The 19,618-nt window shown below is 45.0% G+C and overlaps 1 protein-coding gene and 1 pseudogene across 2 annotated transcripts in view; one reads left to right on the top strand and one right to left on the bottom strand.

The window, feature by feature from the left end:
• Positions 1–19,618, top strand: part of VPS8 (VPS8 subunit of CORVET complex) — a 250,078-nt gene that overhangs the window by 216,998 nt on the left and 13,462 nt on the right. The window lies entirely within an intron of this gene.
• Positions 1,873–6,045, bottom strand: LOC119038758 (condensin complex subunit 1-like; annotated as a pseudogene).

Below are 19,618 nucleotides of genomic sequence, written 5' to 3'. Positions count from 1 at the left end.
TTTTTTTTTTTTAATAAAGCCAACAGTCAGGAAAGGGGGGATTTCTGACTAGCAGTAGAAAAATGCTACCCCACAAAGAAGCTTTTTTGATAACTCTACTTCCCATAAAATAAATGTTTCTGAATTTTTTTAGATCTTCCTTTCCTGACAAAAAGAAAAAGCAAATATGGAGTGACCACAATATACCATATAGCAAGAATCCAGGTTTGCAAAGGACAGTGCTCTCACGGAGGAAAAGGGCTGGGGTCACAACTTAGTCGCCATCCATATCACCTCCTAGTGCTGTCATCCTTCATTTCTGTTCAGAACGGTCCCGTCTCTGCCCTAGCGGCTCCGGGTAACGCTGACTCCAGGTAACACCGCCCTCACATCGGGGGCGCCGCAGGTCAGCAATTAGTTTTTAATCTGCAGGAGAGGCTGAGCTTGCCATGCCTATGAGACAGTTTAAGATGACCAAGGCTTTGTAGTAATATTCCCTGTCTAGATGATAAGCAGGTTTTAATTAATTCAGCCAAGGAACTACATTAGTTATTTACGTTCAAACCACATTCTGCAGTTTCCTAATCAGTTTTTTAATCCATTTTTTAGGCATAAAGAGATCATCAGTTTTTGTCACCACAGATTCCCTCAGGTTGTTGCCTTTCTCCTTTTTTATTTTTTAATTGATTGGGGAGAGAGAGAGAGAGAAAGAAAGAGGAAGGGCAAGAGAGGGAGAGAGAGAAAAAAACACATCAATCTGTTTTACCACTTATATATGCATTTATTGGTCCATTCTTTGTATGTGCCCTGAGCAGGGATCGAACCCGCGAACTTGGTGTATTGGGACAATGCTCTAACCAACTGAGTTCTCTGTCCAGGGCAGTTGTTGCCTTTCTAAGCAAAACAGGCAAGAAGTAGCCAGGTATGGGCAGGCAGAGTATCAAGGTATCAGAAACTTTAAACCAATTTGGGGACATTTGTGTGTGTGTGTGTGTGTGTGTGTGTGTGTGTGTGTGTGTGTGTGTGCAAAATGAGCGGACAAATCGAACAAGAAAAAGCCCTATTTCTCTGTGTTATAATAATACACCAGTATGTGGCACTAACCTTACGTATGGCCCCACCAAGGATCCGTGTAGGCGTCTGCACTCATTCCCCCAGCACACTGGCAGCTCAGGTGGTCCATGGGAAGCCCATAATATCTTATACTCATATACTCTGGGCACTTTACGTCTGCCACAAACTTAGGAGAGTGGGCTCAGGATCAGACCCATTATCAGGAGCCACCCTGTTTCTTACAAATTGTAAGGGTCTCATGTCTGAATCTCATGTAAATTAGAGACTATAATGTCCACCTCTTTGGGTTCATGTACTCATTAAATACAAAAGTAGCTAGAATAAGGCCAGAGACTAAATAGAGAGCAGGAAATGCGTGTTCCCTCCATTTGGCTCTGCCCCCCCTCACGGAGTCTGTGCCAGGCTGTGCAGAGATTTTCTTTTTGAGACGGAATATCTGACACCAGTGTATCCACACAACATAACAAGTGTCACTAATCAGTGTCGGGGCCAAAGTCAGAGTTTTTTCTGTGATGGCAGAGACAATATTCATAAGCACCTGGTGTGGACACAAAACTGCCTTCTGATTGTGAGGTCTCTCACTGCAGAACTTAGCTTCTTTCTTTTTTTTTTCTTAAGGAAAAATGTCTTAAGAGTACATCAAAACATTTATTCATTAGAAAACAAGGAGACTGTCACACAAATCCTAGTGAAAGCAGTTCAACTCAGTTCCACTAGGCTGGTTTAAGAGAAATGCCTTACATTATAAAAGTGATTTATGTATTAAAAATCCAAGGAGACAGGCAAACAAGTATTTTACGAGGGGAATGGAGTTCAAGGTCACCCCACCATTAAGCTGACCTCCCAGGACCTGTGCCTTCCAGAAGAGCCTCAGTGGATGGGGGTGGTTTTCTTTGATGTCTCATCTTTCATCATCCCTGCTGAAAGCTCTTCCTCACTGGCTTATCGCTGGAGAAGAGAATTCTGGGTTTCTTTTTCCTAACTCCCCAGTAGGTGTTTGGATGCCAACAGGCAGGGCTTAGGTGTGGCAGAGCCATTGCCTGAGGCTGTAGAAGCCAGATGCTAGTGCCTAGAAATGGAGGACATTTTCTTGGCTGAGGGGATTTCCGGCTATCCCCTTAACCAATCTCAGGATCCTCTACTGAGTGCAACCCACTTGTGTGACAGTCTTGAAGCTTCTGCTCAACTTCATCTATTATAGCCTTCCCCTCAGGCTTGGTTCCTCACCACAGCTTGCCCATGACTGACCAGAAAGCACCAAAGATGAGCCCATCTTCAGTTAAACTCATCTGTCAGATAACCTCATCTGACAGTTTGTCCCTCAAGCATTTAGAAGTGCCCAGCATCTTGCAGAGGCCTCACACCTTGAGGGGCAGCCAGCTCCTGGTGCTGCTGCTCAGTTCGGACTGAGCCTACCCTATGCACAGCTTCTCCCCCAGGCTCTCAGTCGGCTAGTCCTTGGTGATGCTGGAGAGCAGCTGCTTCCCGACGGTGTGAAAAGGCTCTTCCTCCACCCCTCCCTCAGGGGCCGACAGGCAACTGATGACATCTGGAAAGAGGCTATAGATTGCACCGCCCTGTGGGAAAGCTCACTGAAGAAGGTCTTGGCCCGGGCAGCCATCTGAGGCGCAGGGTCAGTGAGCAGCACAGCCATCCCGCTAACCTGTCCCTTCACCTTCTCCACATCCTTTAGGATCAGATAGGGCGTCACCATCCCTGCGGTTTTCTGCCCTTGCCGAGCTAGGTACCCGAGGTGAATACACAGATGAGGTCCAGGGTTCCACGGGGTTGGGGAAGCAGATGGCCATATCCCCCATAGCAATCATGACTAGAGAATGGGGAATACGGACTTTTCTAGCATGTGAACAGAGGACAAAACTGGGAGTCACAGAAAGTGGCACTGATCGTGCAGAACTTGCCAAGGGTAAGCAACGCAGCTGCACAGAACTCTACGTTGCCAGAAGGCCAGGGCTGTTGCAGACTTGAAGCAGAAGTGGAACAAAGGCAGCCAATATCTGTTCACCAGCCAATAGTTCCCTGTCAGATGCTGCGGATTAGTTCTGTCTGAGACATCAGCAGGTCCCCTGACCAGCCCCATCTCCTCCTCCTTGGTGGTCTCAGGGCTTATATTCTTCCCCTTTGGCTCTTTAGTTTTATGCCCCTGTTCTTCCCAAAGAACTCAGAGTTGACAAAGCTCTCCACTCACTGCCGTTCCAAATGTGCCAGCTGCTGCAGAGCCACATCCTCAGTCAGGGGCAGCAGGTTCATCGACAGGAAAGTGGAGAGCACAGGTGTCTCCTTCGGGTCATCCTGGGTGTGCTCTTCTCCACTAGCTTCTCTCGCCTCGCACATCGCTGCACTATCTGGGTGCAGATTACCTGCAGGCCTTCTGCCAGTTGGTAAATGAGCGTCACAGCCACCTCTGTGAAGGGGATCCGGAGTGGATCTGGGTGGACAAAGCCTTCTGTGACCATCTCCCATAGTCGCTCAAATAACCTGTGCTCCTGAGGCGGCTGGAAAGGAGGGTGACACTTGCACAGAGGAGGCTTTCTCCTGTCCCAGATGTTGGCAATGGTGTGGCACACTTGTTGGGCCAGCCTGTCGTCCTGTGGAAGCTTTTCATCCAGCCCTATGCTCACCAGAGTGTCTCAGTCGCTTCCCACAATTTCTGGTTTTCCTTGCGCCATCATTCCAAGAAGCGTGACAGAGGAACAGCACCCCAGCAGGGAGCAGGGGACCTTCTCAGTTGCCCACTCCCGAAGCAGCCAGTTCACTGCCGGTTTCAGTTCATCCTTCTGCACAAACCCACGGAGAATTTTCTCAAGACAGTGAATGATCCCAAAGGAGGCACCCACTAACAACAAAGAGATTTTGAATCAAAGCCTGGGTCTTGGCTCTGGCAGAGTCCCCTTAGGGTTGAGGTAATGTGGGCAGCAAGCATTAAGCACAGCTTCCTGGACACCAGGCTCCTTAGACCAGTGAGAGGCAGTATGTGGTATACCCCAAACAGAGCCTGAGGTACCCCAAATCAGAATGCCGTCACAAAGAATTCAATCACCTCCTGAACCACTGTGTTTGTATTTCACTCATCCTCCTGCCAGTGATGCCCAAGGCCTCTGTAATCTCCATAGAGAAGCTATAGGTGCCTGCAGACACCACACCAGCATCTCTAGCTTTACCAGTTCATCCTTTCCCCTGGATTTTCAGGCTCTGACATATTTGGCTCATTGTCACAGTCAGTCTGTTCTGGGCCCATGTTCCCTGCAGACCCCTGGGGAGTCTTCGCCTGTGCGGAAGCTAGACCTTTGAATATAGTTCCTAACAGATTTGGGAACCTGATCTCCTCTGCCTCCTCTGGGTCCATATGACCAAAGGGTTCAGACGCCCTGGAAGTGGCCCAGGGCTTCTTGAATGCGGATAATGACCTGCTTGTAACTAGCTTTGGCAAGACACTGACAGATGAGTTCTTTCACCTCTTCAGTGTAGTAGCAGTGTCCTCAGTGGTCTCTTCTTCTTGTGGGGAAGCTGTAGCAGCTGTTGCAAGGTAGACTTCAACTCTTGCAGCGTGGCTTCCTGCACCTCCTCTGGGTCCAGCACTGTGAAAGCAGCTGCAGTTTACCTCTCAGCCCTCACCTCGTAATTTCAGGGTTTCCTTCTACAGCAGTCCAGGAAGGTCAGTATCACTAAACTTGCAGAGAAAGGGATTATTGGTGAGAAAGGGATTATTGGGCCAGCAGCTGGGTAGCGTTTTCACATACTAGCATCAACCTGTCAGATGGCCCCCTGCTAAAGCCACCACTGCCTGGAAGTGGGTCAGGGGGAAGCCTTTTGTTGGATAATTTGGGTGAAGAGCTGCAAAACACGGTTCTGCACAAAGGAACTGACTCATGGCCATGGGCTTGCACGTTGTCCAAGGACTGGTCTCTGCTGTCTTGGGCTGCTTCCTCCAGCTGATCGCCTTTCAGAACTTGCAGTACCATCTCTGCCATGGCTGCAGGTGCAGCATTGCACATCATGTGTTTCCATCCAGATGATTAGAAAAATGCACATGCTGGACATCGGGAGGGCTGGGATACATTCTGCTACTTCTGTCAAGAAGGCTATGAAGCCCTTTGCCCCTGAAGGGCCCCAGCTCAGCACCTGGGGACACCTCTGTCCAATCTCTCTTACAGTCTCTCCCACTGTGCTCTTTGCTCCGTAATCAGTAGCCCATAGATTCACAGCTGCCGCCGGTATAGGTGCCAGGTGTTCAAAGTGCTGCCATATGTGGATGATCTTCACAGTGGCACTGAGCATACGGTTATGTGTCAGGGCTGTACCAAGCAGTCATGTTATGGTTTCCTAGTGATTCATGGGGGGGGGGGGGGGGGGGGAGGTTCTCCAGAAGGTGGTAACAGCCACCAGTAACCAAACAAAGTCCTCCTCGATTATTGAGTGGTTCCACAAGTGATGAATGTCCAACTGGAGCAGCTGTGTAAAAAGCTGAAGAATTGGTTGCCTCTCCTTTTCCCAGTCAAAGCCATGGGCTGACTTGGTCCAGGCTTTCTTGCCCTCCTTTCCAGAGTCTAGGTCCATGAGACTGGTCTGGCTGGTCTTGGTATCAAATGATTCCAAGAGGCATATCAGAGCACAGCAGTTCATTTTGAGGGCATTTAGGTGGGCCTCTCTACCTGATACTCTCAAAGTTGCATCATCCAGGATAGCTGGAAGCTCCTGAACATGGCGGGATAGTACTTTTATTAGGAATTTCTGGGCATTTTCCTTGAGGCCAGGATCTATACTTCAACAGTGATGTAGAATGCTATAGACAGTGTCAAAGTACTCCAGTACAAAGGCCCCTGGGCTTGGAAGGCAGCCTGAAATGCTCCCAACCTGCGACAGAAGCTTCCTTATGGACCAGACCTCATGCACAACACACTGATTCACTCCTCCACTTTTCCACAGTTCCTCTGGGGTTAAGGGCAGATGGAACTCCTATAGCCTGGGAGACATCCTTCTTCCTCCGGCTGACATGGCTGAGAACCTCACCAGCCATTCCTGGGACTCAGGTTGTCCTTAGCTTCTTTTTTTTCTGGTTTCATTTTTTTTCTTTTTTTAAAGTATATTTTAGTGGTTATGCTATTACAGTTGTCCCAATTTTTTCTCCCTTTTATCCCCTCCGCCCTGCACTCTTTCACCCTCTAATTCCCTCCCCTGTTTAATTCATGTCCATGGGTCGTACATATAAGTTCTTACTTAGCAGGTCGCTAAGAACTTGGCTTTAGCAGGTCGTACATATAAGCTTCTCCACTTCTTATACTATTCTTAACTTCCCCCTGTCTACTTTGTACCTACTGTTTATGCTTCTTATTTTCTTTACCTTTTTCCCCCATTCTCCTCCTTCCCCACTGATAACCCTCCATGTGATCTCCATTTCTGTGATTCCCTTCCTATTCTAGTTGTTTACATTGTTTTTGTTTTTAGGTTCAGTCATTGATAGTTGTGTTTGTTCTCACTTTACTGTTCATAGTTTTTGATCTTCTTTTTCTTAGATAAGTCCCTTTAACCTTTCATATAATAAAGGCTTGGTGATGATGAACTCCTTTAACTTGACCTTGTCTGGGAAGAACTTTATAACCTTTCCAGTCTAAGTGATAGCTTTGCTGGATAAAGTAATCTTGATATCACTCCTTGCTTTTCATGACTTCAAATACTTCTTTCCAGCCCTTTCTTGCCTCTAAGGTTTCTTTTGAGAAATCAGCTGATAGCTTCATGGGAACTCCTTTGTAGGTAACTGCCTCCTTTTCTCTTGTTGCTTTGAAGATTCTCTCCTTATCTTTAATCTTGGGTAACTTAATTATGATGTGTCTTGGTGTGTTTCTTCTTGTATCCAACTTCTTTGGGACTCTGAGCGACCTGGCCTATATATTAGTTCCTTCACCAGATTAGGGAGGTTCTCCTTCATCATTTTTTCAGATAAGTTTTCAATTTCTTGCTCTTCCTCTTTTTCCGGCACCCCTATGATTCAATGTTGGAACATTTAAAGTTGCTCCAGAGATTTCTTAAGTCTCTTCCCATTTTTTTGAATTCTTGTTTCTTCATTCTGTTCTGGTTGAATGTTGATTTCTAACTTTTGTTCCAAATCATTTATTTGAGTTCTAGTTTCCTTCCCTTCACTGTTGGTTCCATATAGATTTTCCTTTATTTCACTCTTCATAGCCCTCATTTCTTCCTTCATTTTGCAACTGAACTCAGTCATTTCTGTAGAAATCCTGATTACTAGTGTTTTTACGACCTGCATCTGCTAGGTTGTCTATATCCTAATCACTTAGTTTTTTTTTCCTGGCGTTTTAATCTGTTCTTTCATTTGGGCCATATTTTTTTGTCTTGGTGCAGCTGTTACATTTTAAGGGGTGAAGCCTTAGCTATTCACCAGGGCAGGGCAACCCACTTTGCTGCATTGTGGCTCTGTATGTGGGAGAGGGAACAATGCCACTTACTAGCTTTCTTGGCTCTCATCCCACTTTCTGTCACTTCCCTCGCTTTCCACAAGTGGATCACTCCCTTTCAGGTGCTGATTCCTGGGTGCGTGGGTATGTATATGTTCTAGGACCCTGTGGGTCTGTCCAGTGGACTCTCTTTCCTGCACAGCAGCCCCCAAGTTTTTTAAAGCAAGAAGTTTTCAGGCTTTATATTCCCACACTGGAACACCAGGTTGCACAGTTTGTCTCGCTCCCCAGTCGTTCCTCTTGGCTTATCCACACTCATATTTGGGAAATCCCATCCTCCAGCTGCTGCCTCGTCTGCCCGGTCGGCTGCTGGGCCACACGTCCTCTCTGCCCGGATGCCTCTCTCCTCTCCTTTTACCGGTCTGGGTGAATGTTTCTTCTTTTTAGCTCCTTGGTTGTCAGACTTCCATGAAGCTTGATTTTCTGGCAGTTATGGTTGTTTTTGTTTTTAAATTGGTTTTTATCCTTTTGGTTGTGCGAAGAAGCGAAGCGTTTCTACTTATGCCTCCATCTTGGCTGTAACTCTGGTTTCCTCAGCATATTTCTTAACATCATTGGCTCTCACTGGGCTTCTTCAGCCCAGGCTTCTGAAATTTATTATTAAGCAGGATACTGATAGCTGTAGCTCATTTTCATCAGCTGCCCCCTTTCTTCTGGGCCTTTTATTGAGGCTTCACAAGCCTGATGAGTTTCTTTAACTAGAAAGCAGAATCACAAGGATCCTTAGAAGGGAGTTGGGCCATCAGTGTTTCAAGTGCATGGCATAGGGACTTTGACCTCTAGCTATGCCCAGTTGCCTCCTGACACAGCCTTTTGTGTCCCTTGAAAGTGACTTTCTGTCAACCTTCTTCCAGACTAATACCAAGAGCATGGCAAGTGAAAGAAACCTGTGGAAATGGACTGCCCAACTTCAGATCTCAGAATCTAGGACCTTAGTTTCTTCCGTTGTAAAATTAGGTGAACAAAAGTACTGACCACCTAGCGTTTTTGTGATGACTAAATGAGATAATATGTGTGCTGTGCTTACAACAATAGCTAGCACATAGTAATTACTTGCTCAGTTACTATTAGCTGCTGTGATGGTGGTGGTTACTCCTCCCTCTCATGTCTTACAAAACCAGCATTTTCTTCCTACTTCTGTGAAAAGTCACTGTGTTATTTCTTTTTTGTTGTAGTATTAAAGGTCTGGCCTTTCACTGTCTCCAACTTTAAGCACTCTCTTCCTTTAGAGCTGGTTACTCTAGAGCTATGATTACTACCCTAAGTGAAATCTCAAGAGATGGTTTTATTATTTCATTACCTAGTTCATCATTAGCTGTAACCTACTGAGAGTTTTGATGTCTTGGGCAATGAGGGTGTGTGGGAAGTCAGGTTCTATCTGAGAGCAGACTGTGTTATGGATGGGAATTTTAGCAAAGGTGTTTTCTGTTTGCAGCGAGGTGGTGGGGTAGAGTGTGGCTTCACTCTTATCTCTGAAGCCACAGTTTCACTTAAGGAAAAAGCATTAAATACTAAGGACCTCTAGTTTGAACTAGCTTGGGTTAAGGTGGCAAAAGTCTGACTGAGGCCTATGATGGATGTAGAGAGAGATTTGAAAGTGAGGCCAGTGGTGAGCAGGGAGAAAAGTGGGGAAATAGTTCGTTCTACTCATACTACTTACTCCACCTCCACTCCCATCAACCAGCTAATGCCAGTAAGAGGCTCTTAGAAAGCAGAAAAGACCAACAATCATATTGTAGAATTATGTCAGGTTTCCAGTGTCTCACAAACTAGGTTTGACCTTCTCATGTGCTAGTGTGAATTTAAAGAAGCCACAATCATCCAGACAAATAGGAGGGGTGGAGATGCGGAGATGGGTTGGAGAGGTGGTGGCAGAACAGGCACAGGAGGTCCCACATTCACATGTGGTAGATAAAGGTAGGAACAACACCTTGGGCGCAGGTGATCCCAGCTTCAGGCCAGACAGCACAGCCCAGGGTTCCAGTGCCAGGAAATAAATCCCCATAACTTCTGGCTATAAAAACCATTTGGGTTTGGGCAGTGGAAGAAATTGCCGGATTTTCAGGAAACTTCGCTTAAAGGGTCCACATGGTCTTAAAATGTACACAAACCCACCCACTCTAGGATTCAACACCAGGGCAACAGCTGGAAGGACATCAGTTGCATACAGGGACTGGGTGAAGTGATTGGAAATGGGGTGAGTGCCAAGCAAACCCCCAGAATCCAGGCAGCTGCCCAGTTCCCCTCTCCACCCCTCCCCACATACAGAGCCACAAAGCTGTGAAGTGGGTTGTCTCACTGTGGCAATTACCTAAGGCTTTGCCCCACATAATTTACAGGTGCCTTTTACAGGAAGTCAGAGCAGCTCTACATAATACATAGAAACAAACACAGAAAGGCTGCCAAGTTAAGGAGACAAAGAAATATGGCCCAAAAGAAAGAACAGAATAAAACCGCAGAAAAAGAACAAAACAGAGATAACCAACCTATCAGATGCAGACTTCAAAACACTGGTGATCAGTATGCTCAAAGAACTCATTGAGTACGGCAACAACATAAAGAAAGAAATGAAGGACACACTAAGTGAAATAAAGAAAAATTTCCAGGGAACCAACAGTGAAGGGAAAGAACCTGGGATTCAAATCAACAATTTGGAACATAAGAAAAAAATAAACATTCAACCAAAACAGAAAAAATGAAACAAAATTTCAAAAAAATAATAATAATAAGAGCCCTGGCTGGTGTAGCTCAGTGGATTGAGCACGGGCCTGTGAACCAAAAGATCATGGTTCAATTCCCAGTCAGGGCACATGCCTGGGTTGCAGGCCAGTTCCCAGCAGGGGCCAGTTCCCAGCAGGGTACGCATGAGAAGCAACCATACATTGATATTTCTCTTCCTCTTCCCTTCTAAAGATAAATAAATAAAAATATTTTTAAAGTATCTTTAAAAAAAATAAATTAAAAAAAATAAGGACAGTATAAGAAGACTCTGGGACATCTCCAAACATGCCAGCCTCCAAATCATAGGGGTACCAGAAGGAGAAGAGGAAGAGTAAGAAATTGAAAAGTTAACTTGAAAAAGTAATGAAAGAAAACTTCCCTAATTTGGTGAAGGAAATAGACACACCAGTCTGGGAAGCACAGAGAGTCCCAAACAAGATGGACCCCAAGAGGACCACACCAAGACACGTCATAATTAAAATGCCAAAGGTTAAAGCTAAAAAGATAATCTTAAAAATAGCGAGAAAAAAGCAGAGTAATGTACTAAAGAGTGCCCTTAAGACTGTCACCTTATTTCTCAAAAGAAACTTTGCAGGCAAGAAGGGACAGTCAAGAAGTATTCAAAGTGATGAAAAACAAAGGCCTACAATCTAGATTGCTCTATCCAGCAAAGAGACTCTAAGGGCAGATAAAGTGCTTCCTAGAGTAAAGCTAAAGTAGCTCATCATCACCAGGCCATCGTTACATGAAATGTAAAGGGACTTATGTAAGAAAGAAAGACCAAAACCAGGAACATTAAAAAGGCTATCAACAACTGAACCTCCTCCCCTTGCCAGAAAAAAACCCAAACAAACAGAACAGAAACAGAATCATAGATATGTAGATCATTTGGAGGGTTATTAGCTGGGAGAGGAAAGGAGGAGAATTGGGGAAAAGGTACAGGGATTAAAAAGCATAATTAGTAGATACAAAATAGGGGGATGTTATGAATAGTGTAGGAAATGGAGAAGCCAAAGAACTTACATGCACAACCCATGGACGTGAACTCCAGGGTGAGGGATGCTGGAGTGAAGAGGGGTATTGGGCAGAGGGGGGCAAAGGGAGAAAATTTGGGACAACCATAATACACTTTTTTTTTAAAAAAGTAAGAGGTTTGCACTTCTCCCAACCAGAGGGTAAATAGTTTAAATTACCTTACTCAGGGAGATTGATAGCAAAAATCCAATTAATGCCATTTGCCAACCACACCAAGAACAGATGAAGTTAAGGGACTAAACCTCATTCGGGGACATCAGCATAAAGCAGGTAAATATTCTATGAGATGCTCCACAAGTCCTTCCCTAAATTCCCAGCCTTTATAACCGGGAAAATGAGGGTCCTCCTGTGCTCTGTCCCTCCCAGGAGCCTGTTCTCACCATTCCCTGCCCCTCTTCTTTCTGCACAGGTGTGTATTTCCTAAAACCCTAACGGACGCCACAGGCTTGCAACCAAGGAACAATGGGCAGCAAGCAGCAGCTTGTCCCAGGCTAACCCAACCCAGTCCCCAAAACCCCTTTTCTCTAACTTCTTAGTAAGCCACAGATGTCCTCTAAAAATCACTCAGACTTGTGTTGTGAAATCTTCCCTGCGCAAAGTCAAGAACCTGCACACTACTAGCTGACCCTAGGCAGACCCACTTAGGGCCAGGTCCCCCTTCCAGTAACACTTGGGACTAGTATTATTCCTATTCCTAGGAACGCAGCCTTGAGGGTGGCAGTGGATCATGGTGGTTTTCCCATATCCAAGCTTGATGAGCTGGTTAAGAGGCCTGTGGGTCCTGAAAGCCCTGGTTTGTTTTCTTCCTTCCAGCGGATGTAATTACAGCTCTCACTTCCACCACGTCTGTGAGTCACTGAGCTTTGAAATGTGCCGGTGTGCTGTTAGCCCAGCCCCCTTCCCCCTGGGGCTCTCCTCGATTATCAGGACCAGATCTCCTTTAACGCTGAGCGTTACAAGGTCGTTTAAGCACTGTCACCATTTCTTCCTCATGATGTCCAGCTACAGTGTAATTTTCAGCTCTTATCACTGGACTTTATTATATGGGAAGAAATAAATTTGTGCTAGCAGGTAGTTTTAAATGTGGTTTTCTTTCTTTTCCCACTGGGAAATCACCCCTAATCACTTCTGTGCTGGTGGGGTAGATGGCCTGGGAGTACTGGGATGGGTGCTTTGTGTTTACAGATGTCCAAACCGAGATCATGCTCAAGTGTTGTTTTTCCCGCTTTTGTTTTATGACTGACACTGATTTGGCAAATCGATTTTTCCCTATAGCATCTTGGACTGAATCTATTATTTCTCTTCAGGGCTATCGTGGGTCTTCGTGACAGTCCCTCTGGTTGCTTGCCCTAGTCTGCCTGCTTTGGATTATGCAATAAAAGCCATGATCAGCTTCAGTGCAGTCTCATCATACTTGAAACCTCCATGCACTAAAAAAATGCCCACAACCTCCTGGTGGCTGCATCTTCCCTGGATGGTAGAGCGTGGTCCAAGGCAGCATGGCCCTCGGATAAATCTGAACACAGACTGAGGAGCAAAGTGAACGCTCAGGTTGTACCAGAGCTGTGACAGGAGCAGAGCTAGGCTTCTTGCTTCTCAGCCCATTGTTATTTCTTCCGGGCACTTCTCCCAGGAGTGCAGATAAAACACAGTCACAGTAATCCAGTAATCACTGCCATTTATTAAACATCAAATAAGCACCAGGCCCAGGTCTCTAATCCTCACAATTCTGCAGAGTAGACTTTACAGATAAAGAAACCGAGGCCGAGAGAAGCTGAATAACTTGGCCAGAACCCCTCAGCTGGTTGGTGCAGATCCCGGTGGAACCTGTCAGAAGCCATACCCTTGCTCTTACTGCATTGCGGAGGGTTTATGAACAGTCCAGGGAACGTGTAAGAAGTAAAGAATCTGCTTGCTTGCCCTTCCCATCCCTTTATCCATTTGACCAGCAGGTAGTTATTTCAGTTGCTCCGTGTGCACGGTGCTGGGTGCCGGTGAGTGGGACCCATCCCTTTCATTGCCAGGCTTGCTGGTTTTGTCAGCGCTTGCTCTGTTGTCTCCTTGTTCTCCATTTCTGGGGCCACATTAGGATATGTACGTGTGGCCAGAACCCCACACAGACTGGCTCTGCATGCAGTGCCTGCAAGACCTCCTATGCCTTCCAGTTAGCAACACTTAGTGAGACCTTACAGCATGCTGGGCTTTATTACAAAAACAAACAAACGAGAAAACCTGAGTGCTCTGAGCTGAGAGAGTGGATTATATACGTAGTATAGTTCGGGTGACAGGCAACACCAGGGTTTGGGCTTGGGCAGAGGTACACAATAACAGCAATCCCCAGCCTTTTTAGAACCAGGGACTGGTTTTCTGGAAGACAGTTTTTCCATGGACTGTGGGGTTTGGTTTCCGGGTGATCCAAGCTCACCTCCTGCTGTGCAGCCCAGTTTGTAACAGGCCCAGACCAGTACCGGCCCACGGCGCAGAGGTTGGGGACTCCTGCACTAAGAGTACAGGCTCTCACCCACCAACTGCTGCAGTGTCCCCTGGGAAGCAGGCCCTGCCCCCCAGCAGCCCTGGTCACACTGGGTGGAGAGCTCTGCACTGGGAAGTGTCGGGCAACCACAGAAAGACTCTGAACAAGTCCCCTCTTGTGGCAAATTTCCCTACCTTTTTAAAGGGGTTGGTACTTATACCAAGCCTTTGATTTTGTGATATTTAAAAAATAATACTTCCCTCAACAGTGAATTGAATAAAATAAAATAGATCTTTTCACTGAGATAGAGAACAAACATGGCATAAATCACAAAGAATCTTTATGTAATCCAGGTTCTTCAAAGTAGGAAGATGAATGTCGACAATTTCACACTGGACCAGGAGAGCAAGTGGCTGCTCGCTCTCGTACCTGAAAGGGACTGTCGCGAATAAACCGGGCTGTGGGGTTGCGCCTGCTGCAGGGTGTAGAGCAGCGGGAGTATAAAGATGGATTGGTCCACGTCCAAGCTGTGCACAGTCTGACGGGGAGAAGGTGAACAGATCGCTGCACTACAGTGAGTGCGGCAACGCCGTCACGCACGGGTCTGGTGGAAGCCAATGTACAGACAGGACTGGGACTCGCAGAGACAGTGTTCTAGAAAGGGGCCAGAGCTGAGACTTCCACGTCTCATCGTACTTGGGAGCCTGGTCTAGACCCCAAATGCTGTCGTTTCAGGGGCATTCTGTTGGGTTTTGGAGTTAATGTGAGAGCACATTTGAAACAATTCCCAAGTTGGCAAATAATGCAGCACAGAGTTATACATCAGTGACCTCTCAAGCTTTGCTGATCAACACTGAAGAAGGTGCAGTCTTTTTGTAGACTTTGAATGTCCCACGATCTGTGAGACATTCAAATCCTCTTGAATTATTCACCTTTGTACCCCAGGGACTTCAGAATTACTCATTGAACCACAGGGCACGAACCAGCTAAATGGGCCTTGGTGCACCAGCTGCCTTCCCAGGGCCCTGGCCCTCCCCTCATGCCCACCCCACCCTGCTTTTCAAGCCCATAGAACCATGGAGAATACAGAAATGCTTGCCTGGTGATTTATTACTCATTCCCTATATGTTTCCTTAAAAAAAAAAAAAAACCTAAAAACTCGTATTCTGAGGACTTTAAGACAGGTTAGCACCTACTAGATCCTTGGCATGTCTACAAATAGCTCTCCCATTTCACCTCTGGTGACTTGTCTTTGGCCACTTTACCACAGAGATGGTGTGGCCCAGCCTCGAATAGGGCCCCCACCCTGCAGCGACTGCCTTCAGAAGCAGCCCGGGCAGCCCAGCTCCGGCTCCAGGTCAGCGTCTGGCTGCCCGTGCAGATGGCTTGTTACAAGAAAGGACGTGCCACCTCCAGTTATTTCACACACAGAACGACCGCATTTTCCTGTTTCTGAAGGGTGTCGTTGTTGGAGACCCCTTCTCGTGGTGTCTGCAAGGAGTTTAAGGAGCTAGAGGTGGAATAAGATCATGGAAAACCACGCCTGCACACCCACCTGGGTGTGTCATGTTTGAAAGTGTGTGTGCACACGTGCCCTTACCAGTTGGTTCTGCTGCTCCGGCTTTCCCCCTAGAGCTAGAGTTTATAAGGGAAGGGCCCCAGTTATGATGCTTAGTTGGTTGCAAAGTTTTTATTCACATTGGCCAAGTCTCCTAGCCTTCTCTTCCTTAATTTACATAATCCTTTTTATTTATTTAGTAAAGTAAATGTAGGGTTTACAATTCAGTAACATTTTAAAAGAACCACATGGCAGGAACATTCTTATTCAGTTTTCTTATGCCTGCCAAGATTCATGTGAACTCCATGAGTACTGAAAGCAACATACCTGACCAGGGTAACTTAGAGAAAAGAAGTGCTAACTGGTTGGTTCCTTTGGTACACTTGAATCAGGAGGAGGCAAAACACCCAAAACCTGAGAGTGTCCTGTTACCATTAAGACTCAGTCAGGACGAGGAAGACCCCGGCTGTTCTGTCACTACAGATTAGCACCATGTTAGACACACAGAATCTCAGACCCTGCTCCAGACCTACCAACCAGAACCTGCATTTTTAACAAGACCTCTCAGTGATTCTTACACATGTTAAAGTTAGAGAAGCGCTGCATCAGAAAACGCGGGTTGGACCATCAGCGAGGCCCCTGCACCTTCTGCCTCAGTGAGCAAACTCCCGGGCGCTGGAGCCTCTCACCCGGTGCCGGTGCCATCTGCATTTCCCCGGGGGGGTGAAAGCATGATTCTATTTTTAACAGTAGCACTTTCTATTTATGAACTAACACAACCTTCACTTTCCCCAGTCATTTGAGTTGACTTCCAATAGGATAAAATAAATGAGGAAATCTAGATTTAAAAACAAAACAAAACCTGTCTTTGGAAAATAATATAAAACCAGGTTGTAACAGCACACACACGTTTGCCACCAAGTCCTGAGCAGTTGCTACTTCAGGGTAGTCAATCATTTAGCCCGGAGTTCCCTAGTGATAAAAGCCAAAAAGACAACATAATTAGTAACAAGTCTACAGCAGTGGTTTTTAACCTTTTCTCTCCCACATAAACTAATTACTAAAATTCTGCAGTACACCAAAAAATAAATTTTTGCCAATCTGACAAAAAAGGTTTAATTTTGATTCATTCATACCAGACAGCTATTATGTTGACTGTTGGCATTTTTTTCTTTGACAGTGTAAAGGAAATGAGGTCAGTGCCTGTGACTGAATAGTCAGGTATAGCATCTTTTAAAAATTCTTGTGGCACGCCACTTGAAAATTGCTGGTCTGTAGTGTCCAATACAGCTTTTCTTGGTGCAGGGTCCAATGGGAATTTTTTAGTGGGTTGTCACATGCAGCCTGTACCATGTAACATTTTTTGTAAGAAGTACAATAGTTCATTGCATGAGATTTTTTCTTACAATATCCCTCTAAGGCGAAGGGCTGTTTTACAAAAGCACCTCCCATAGGACACCATTTCTTGCTCTTGCTGCTTCATCATTTGCTAACTTGGCCTTTCCATCCTTTACGATGAACCTGCCTTGCCCATCCCACCTCCCCAGCGCCCTACTTGGTGTATTCCTGACTTACTTCCATTTGGGCTTCTGGTAAGCCCACCACAGAGCAAGGATCTGTGGTAGGGGTCACAGGGATAAGAAAAGTCGAGGTCAGGATGGCTGGGCCCACAGCTGACATTTGAATGGCCAGTGAAAGTCATGTATCATCCTTTTCCTTAACCCACCCACTCCCTAGTTGGTGCCAGGAGTGTGGAAGGGAGTTGGAAAACCAGGGGGCAAGACCATGTTTTCCATTAAGGCTCTCGAACATATATATATATATTTTTTTTCTTTGTTTGTGTTAGGTTCGCAGTATCTCTCAAACCTTCTGACCATCTTTAGTTTTAATCTCTCCTGAGTGTTTTACTAAGTATCACTTAGAATGTGGTACCCCCCCCACACACACACTTTCTCTTCAAGAATATGATCAGGTTTCCTACCAAATTATACTGAGAAAAGTAGTACTTTTAAGTGTCAGTGCAACTTTAAACATTTTCAGATCAGAGAACGATTCTTCATGGATTTGGCAGACCTACAGGTGGGAATCTAACAGGATGAAAGTAGAGCCTGAGGGTCCCCTCCTTTTCTCTCTCTGGCTGCTGTTTTGGGCCACACTGCCCTTCTCAGGACTTCCGTTGAGCCATCCCCACATTCAGCTGTCCCCACATCACTGAGAGCACCAAGAACTAAGGCAACTACACCCTGAGCTGGTCTCCAGAGCCTTGACCTTATCTTTGGGACACCAGTGTGGGGCTCTGGAAGCTCATATGATGTCAGCCTCCTTTCTGACAGCCGCTTTCTGGACCGACAAAGCAGGAGGTGGGGCTGTGAGATTGTTTCACATTAGGCTGGCACCACTGACTGTTTTCCATTCTCTTAGCTCATTGTAGGTTTATTTACCTAGAGGTAGTGAAAAATTTGAGGAGGAGAAGCAAAGTCCTTCCTGGAAAACATATTAAATTTACGTAACTTTTTTTTTTCCCAGGTATCATCTTTATCGCCTTTTAGTTTTACTATATGTGGGAAAACTCTCTTACATTAGTGGGTTTTTTCTTTTCAATTACAGTTGATATTCAGCACTTTTTTATTAGTCTTAAGTGTACAGCATAGCAGTTAGACTTTTAGATAATTTATGAAGTGATCTTCCTGATAAGTCTAGTACCCACCTGGTACCATACATAGTTATTGCAATATAATTGGCTATATTCCTTGGCTGTTCATATCCCTGTGACTGTTTTGTAACCACCATCTGTACTTCTTAATCCCTTCACCTTTTTCACCCACCCCCACCCATTTGGTGACCATCAATTTGTGTTCTGTATCTGTGAGTTTCTATTTATTTATTGGTTTATTTTGTGTTTTAGATTCCACATATAAGTGAAACCGTATGTTTTTTGTCTTTCTCTAACTTATCTATTTAGCATAGTACCCTCTGTGTCCAAACATGTTGTCACAAATGGTAAGATTTTATCCTTTTTTGGCCGAGTGACATTGCATTGTATTATGTACCATGTCGTCTTTATCCATTGACCCACTCACTGATGGACACTTAGGTTGTTTCCATGTCTTGGCTATTGTAAATAATGCTGCGGTGAACAGAGGGGTGCATGTATCTTTTTGAATTAGTGTTCATTAGTTTTCTTCGGATACATACCCCAAAGTGGAATTGCTGGTCCATGGTGGTGCTTCTATTTTTAATTTTTTGAGGAACCTGCCAACTGTTTACCATGGTGGCACTTGTTTACAATCCCACCAGCAGTGCATGGGGGCTTCCCTTTATTCACATCCTCACCAACACGTGTATATTAATTGGTTGATGATAGCCATTCTGGCATGTGTGAGGGGATCTCATTGTGGTTTTAATTTGCATTTCACAGATGATTAGTGACATTGAGCATCTTTTCATGTCTATTGGCCATCTGTATATCCTCTCTGAAGAACTGTCTGTTCAGGTCCTCTGCCCATTTTCTAATTGGATTGTTTGGTTTTTTGGTGTTAAGTTGTATGAGTTCCCTGTAGATTTTGAGTATTAACCCCTTAGAAAATGTGTCATTGGTGAATATCTTCTCCCATTCAGTAAGTTGTTTCTTTGTTTTGTTGATAGTTTCCTGAACTGTGGAAAAAGTTTTTAGTTTAATGTAACCCCATTTGGGTTTTTTTGTTTCTTTGTTTCCCTTTTCTGGAAAGAAATATCCAAAAATATATTGCTAAGAGCAATGTCAAAGAATTTATTTCCTATGTTTTATTTTAGGAGTTTTATGGTTTCAGGTTTTACATTTAAGTCTTTAATCCATTTTGAGTTTATTTTTGTATATATTGTAAGCAAGTGGTCTAGTGTCATTTATTTGTACCTGTACAGTTTTCCCAACATCATTAATTGAAGAGACTGTCTTTAGCCCATTGTATGATTTTGCCTCCTTTATCATAGATTAGTTGGGCTCTTTGTTCTGTTCCATTGATGTATGTGTCTGTCTTTTATGACAGTACCATGCTGCTTTGATTATTATAGCCTTACAGTATAGTTTGATATCAGATAGCATGATACCTCCAACTTTGTTCTTCTTTCTGAAGATTGCTTTGACAGTTCATGGTATTTTCTGGCTTCATGTACATTTTAGGATTATTTGTTCTAGTTCTGAGAATGCCATTAGTATTTTGATAAGAATTGTATTAGATCTGTAGATTGCTTGGGGTAGACAGTACAATCGTTAAAAAAAATAATATCCTTCCAATTCATGGGCACAGTGTA

This window comes from Artibeus jamaicensis, unplaced genomic scaffold (assembly GCF_021234435.1).
Source record: "Artibeus jamaicensis isolate MK-2021 breed Jamaican fruit bat unplaced genomic scaffold, CSHL_Jam_final scaffold_474, whole genome shotgun sequence".
Classification (NCBI taxonomy): domain Eukaryota; kingdom Metazoa; phylum Chordata; class Mammalia; order Chiroptera; family Phyllostomidae; genus Artibeus; species Artibeus jamaicensis.
The sequence above is the reverse complement of the archived record's forward strand: the minus strand, read 5'-3'. Positions and strand labels throughout refer to the sequence as shown.